The sequence below is a fragment of the Mytilus galloprovincialis genome, unplaced genomic scaffold (genome assembly GCF_965363235.1).
Source record: "Mytilus galloprovincialis unplaced genomic scaffold, xbMytGall1.hap1.1 HAP1_SCAFFOLD_208, whole genome shotgun sequence".
Classification (NCBI taxonomy): domain Eukaryota; kingdom Metazoa; phylum Mollusca; class Bivalvia; order Mytilida; family Mytilidae; genus Mytilus; species Mytilus galloprovincialis.
Genome location: NW_027468132.1, coordinates 35,795 through 41,794, shown reverse-complemented (window position 1 = coordinate 41,794; position 6,000 = coordinate 35,795). Strand labels below are relative to the sequence as shown.

Sequence of the window (6,000 nt, the reverse complement as noted above, 5' to 3'; positions counted from 1 at the left end):
GTTACAACTACAGCTGATATGATTGTTTTATTTCTTCATTGCAGAAGTTCACCACGTAGTTTCCGATCCATACAATTACAACTATCCCCAAGAAGTTCAGAAAATGAAACACCAAGACAGACCCGTAACAGTAGTTTTACCAATTTAAATAATCTGTCTGATAGACAAAACTGTCGAGTCTTCCGTTCAATGATGTCCCCCTTTAGTGACAGTCAACTGATTCAAATTTCTCCAAGAGGGTAATATTTAATAGTCTTAGAGGTCTTTTGCTATTTCTATTGAATACGGAATATGTATCGTCCTATATACTCGTCTTATAAAATCTTCAGTAGTAATCGGAATTAATTTGCAACAGAGTAAAGTTTAAATTCAATAGAGAACTAAAATATGGAAATTTGTCACGGTTTTCAGTCACAAAAATTGTATGCACCCGGAGTAGTTTGAAACATGCCACATGCTTGGTTGATTTGGCTTTCATTCAAATCTGAATAGAGATCATAAGATTTCTATATGTATACGTCTGTAACCAAATAAACAAATGATGGTATGACAAAATCCGTCTGTGTGTCAATTTAATATGTGTGTCCTTTGACAATTAAAGTTACTTTGATGAATATATATGCATTTTAGGTTAGATAATTCAAAGTTGTTTGACAAATCGTGTTATATACTTATTTCTCTTTTATTTTCATTTTTATTATCATATAATTGTTGTTGCACAGTGATATATATATGTATGCGACTTCAAATGATCTTTAAATGATTAGTATAAATTTATTATTATGTATGTTTATGTTTATTTCCGCTCTGTTTGCGCATGGATCAATTTGGTCGCAAAAAAGGATGAAATTTTATAACAATCTTAGAACTCCCTGTTGATACTAACACCTTTTTTTCTATTAAAATTTCTGGGTTTGTGAGACTGATTATCGAAATATGAAATGATATAACGGCTGTATCATGTGACCGTTTAGCTGCATCTTTGTGTTGTTGTATCTTTCAATATCTATGTCTGTAAATAGAAATCAAATGATATATAATTTCCATGCGATGATTTGGATTCATTGTTCTAATTTAAAAAGAAAAACAAATATGGGCATATATTGCGCTAACATACTTTAGTTAATTAATCAACCATAAAATTATTCTATTTATTAACTAACACTTATAATAACTATTTTTTAATCCTGTGCGCTCTTAAGAAGAAAAGAAGAAGTAAGAAAACAGCTTCATATTGCGTTGTCACCGGAAGTTAAGGACAACATGTTTGATCCTAAGCCGACTGCAATAGCAAAAGATTTTAAAGCACTGTTTGATAATGAATGGACAAAGCTATACGCAGACATGAGAAGATACTACTCCGAGCAATATGTTGTTGATTTGCTATTATCATGGCTTAAGGTATCTTATTTATGTTATTTCATGCATTTATTCTTTACATTTAACGCAAAGTGTATATTGTCTCTGGTAGGTTCCAATCTCTTATTGCACATATTCAAAATGCAAAAATGTTTTAAATACTTTGAGAAAATAAAACCAGTTTTATCAAATCATTAAAATGAACTGTGATAATATTGATCTCTACAAACAAGTTACTCAGAAGAGAGCCATGGTGTAGTGATTATCTCATAGGACTACAAACACAAAGGTTTCTGGTTCGCACTAGCACCCACTAAGTGGAAAGAGATTAATATAAGTTGTGATAACTTGTTTCCCAATCCTCTATAAATAAATATGTTTAAACTAACATATTACTTCTTCCTTGGATTAATCGTATTTTTATTTATGAATATAGGATTGTTATTTGACCTGTATTGCAATAACAGAAGAACAAAGAGAGAGCATACGAGAAGATGCCATGAAGTGTTTTGGAAGATACACAAATGTTTGTTTTTTATATTTAAATTCATTTTTTTATTTTTCAAAATAAATCGATAAGAATACTTATAAATCACACTATAATATACAAACATTAATAACATTAAAGATACCAATGGTATTGCGCTCGATGCACATTTGACAATCAATTTGTCTTCAGTCATAGATATAAGCCTCTAAAATAAAAAAAAAAAAGCCGAAACACAAACCACCATTCCAAGGCTGATAAAACCAAAAAGGATCATAAGTTTAACCAAACACGGATAAGTAATCGGAGTTATGTATTAGGATGAGTTCCCTAGCAGAGGTTTCGACCCAGTGGTAGTTATGCCATTCACGATACAAACGTCACTGCACAGGATGAACACTTGAGTTAACAACTACTGTTGATCATTCATCACTAATCTTATAATTCAATGGCATATAAAAGATGTAACATTGCGTCTGGAAACGGACAAAGAAGAAATAAGTCCTATGTACGAAAACAGACAAATGTATGACACATCTAATGAATAAATCGTTAACAATGCAAACTTTAAACCCATTTACAATGTAGTAGTTTTTGAGTTGTGTACGTGTAGTTTGACATCGCCACGAAAAGGCAAATAAGGGACATCATTTTAGAAAAGTTTCATCTGGTGATGACTATGATTACCGGAATTAATATATCAGTTTTAGCACTTATAATTTAGTGTAACTTCGTCATCAAATATTTCAAATGATGGTTTATGTTTCTAGGCATCACTTTCGTTAACGTTACCGAATTCTTGTTCCAATAGCATCAAGGAATTCCAAGGAAGAATAGCATCAGAGGCAATACCGTTCATTATGAAGGTAATGTCTTACTTTAATATTGATTTGCATGTTAAATTTCGTAACTCTCTTTTGTCTTTTGAGTTCGATATTTTTGATATTTTACTTTTTAGCTCACATGGCCATAAAGGGTCAAGTGGATTTTCTATCACTTGTATAACTGGTCTTTCTTCTGTGTGTTTTAGATTTATTCATTATTTCGGATCTATGTATCCAGGATCTAATCCATCTTATCGACCGTTAATATAGGGAACTTAAGCTATAGTAAAGTTTCTCCCTAAGCTCACTGTAAGAACTGTATGAATGCATGTACAACGAAGTCTGCTTAATGTTCACATATTTAATTGTGTAACAGTACATGTATACATAATATTAGTGAAGGTTCACAGTTTTACATTCCAATATAAAACGTTACTTAATTCCAACTCTATAAAACGTTACTTAATTCCAACTCTATAAAACATGTTAACATTATTATCTATAATGCAACTGACCAATACATACAGTTTTTCACAAAATCGGGTTATAAACATCTGTTCTTAATGTAGATTAAACACAGTTTTATGGTCTTATATTATTTTGATAAACTAATAAATGTTATTGCAATTTCTACTGTGCAACTCATGTACCGTATAAAGTGTCACATTAATCAAGATGAAAGATCATTAAACTGATTAAGAACTTACCATCAACTCTTTGATGTAATTGACCACGCCACACTTGGCTACCGTCATCGTCGTCCGTTTCTCCACTGAAACTACTTAGCCAAATTAAACCAAAATTGGCCACAATCATCCTTATGGTATCTTGTTTAAACAGATGTATCCGATGACCCCGCCCATTAACCAAAATTTTCAGAGGCATCAGACAATCTGTTAATGGGTTGCTGCCCCAGAATTGGAAATTTTAAGGAAATTTTGCAGTTTTTGGGTTGAATATTATAACAAATGTAGATAACCTGCAAAACAGAAAAATTGTTTAGCAAAGTGAGATCAACAAATAAGTCAACATGATCAACATATTCAATTGACCCTTTAGAAGTTATTGCCCTCATAGTCAAAGGAGTAGGTCCTGTAAGACCCCTTTTTAGCCCCAAAATATAGCAGTTTTACAAAATTGTTAAAATGTAAACTTTTAGTTATTTATTGGAAAGTAGAATGCTTCTGCTACATAAATATGGACTGTTTTTGACAGTACAATGCACATATATCGGATACTAGCATCATTCAGTCATGCTAAATTACTGAATTCTTCACAATTTTAGCATTTTAGTTAAATTTTAGACGGTTTCCGTCTTAAATGAAAGTGGCCACATTTGTATTCATTCTTAATATTGAAATGTAAGTTGTATTTGATGATAACACATAACATATATAAAGGTTGAGGATGAACACGGATGCGGTCACTTTCATTTTTGACAAAAAACATCTGAAAAGTGATATTTTTTGGCATATTTGATAGATTTTTCTATTCAAGCTTGAATCGGAGAGTTTTTAATGACTAAATCAGTAAAAGTCTTTTACATAAACGAAATGAATTAACTGAAATAGACACCTAAGTGTTTAAAAAGTGTCCAAAATCTTTCGTCAGAAAAACCTGAAATTTGAGGCCAAAATCGGCCCTTACCGGACCTACTCCTTTGAAGAATGTCTTGTAAATTTTTGTAATCATGGACAAACATCTTCTTCTTTGAAACTACTGAGACAAATTTAACCAAACTTGGCTTAGATAATCATTAAGGTATTGAGTTAAAAAAAATGTCAGATGAACCTGCCTACCAACCAACATAGCTGACATGGCGACAAATATAAAATAGGGGTAAAATGTTTTATCTTTTATTTTATGAACCTTTAAAAACAGAGAAAATCTGAAAGGAACACATGTGTTCAGAATAATGAGCTCTACCAATTGTCCATATATGTCAAAACTGTTAGAAAAATTCTTGTAGGAGTTATGGCCCATAATGATACAATTTTGTTGTTTTTTCTTAATTTTTTGTCTATTATCATGAAAACTATGATGTTTAGAGAGAAACATGCTTTTGTTCTGTTATGCCTCATATGATTTAAATCATAATAGAAAAATAAACACTTTAAATCACAAAAAAATATCAACAAGGCAAGATCTATTAATAAGTCGAAGCAACTAAACTGACTAATAGATCAGTAATACAAGATCGACAAAATAGAGATTTTTGACTTGAAGTCTATTCTCCTCTTCAATGTTGGAGAGTGTGCTTAATGCTTGATATGCCCATAGACCAAGGTGAGCGACACAGGCTCTTTAGTGCATCTAGTTATTATAACTAATAAATATGTTTATAAAATAAAAAGATCTGGTTTTATTGCCTATGGGACAACTAGCCACCAGAGACAAAATGATGTAGATTTGAGCAACTCTTGTAACCATAAGGCTTTGAACGACGAACATAACCCATACTGTATATAGTTTATAGCTATAATTCCATTTAGCATCAGTGATAATAGTTTTTATCTGACTATCTGTTACCATTGATCTATTTTAATGAACATGGGAAATTATCTCCTTTTCGACATATACTCTAAGATTACTGCATTGGTATAATAGTATCTTTATTGTTTGTAGGTTTGTGTCAGAAGATTGTTGAGTGGTGAAAAAAATGCTGAGTATCCATTACTTTACATCAAGAAGTGCGCTGAACTTTGTTGGTTAATGTGTACACAAAGTTCGCCGATGGTTCTGAATATGGACGTTTCTCACGGCGAGCTTATAAATAGAAAATTATTCACATCTTTAGTTCCCAGAGGAGAGATTGTTGATTATCTGGCATGGCCAGCTGTTATGCGGTATGCAAGAGGAAATATGCTCCAACGTGGAGTAGTAAAAACTGTGTAAATCATTAGAATTAAACATATATATATATATATATATATATATATATATATATATATATATATCAATATTCGTGTTACTTAGTCTTTAGCTTTCTATGTTGTGTCTTATGAACTAGTGTTTGTTTGTCTTTTTATTTTTTAGCCATGGCATTATCAGTTTATTTTCGATCAATGAGTTTGAGTGTACCTGTGGTATCGTTCCCTTCGTAAATTTTACGGACATCGTAAGAAGTTGGTTGGCCGTTATGGAATAACTGTATCACATATTATATCGGATATGTTCTGTATGTCGTAACTACAACCCCTTCCCTTTTTCACGAATGTGACCTACTGAATTAGACTATTTTCCGGATTTTTAATAACATAAGCAACATGATGGGTGCCACATGTGGAGCAGATTCTGCTTACCCTTCCGGAGCATCTGAGATCACCCCTA

General features: G+C 31.9%; 1 long non-coding RNA gene across 1 annotated transcript; it reads left to right on the top strand.

The window, feature by feature from the left end:
• Positions 1-49: 49 nt before the first annotated feature.
• Positions 50-5,591, top strand: LOC143060985 (uncharacterized). Its single transcript, XR_012974238.1, has 5 exons — positions 50-239; positions 1,203-1,401; positions 1,796-1,885; positions 2,617-2,712; positions 5,296-5,591. It is a non-coding gene; the product is annotated as an uncharacterized LOC143060985 (long non-coding RNA).
• The last annotated feature ends 409 nt before the right edge of the window (positions 5,592-6,000 follow it).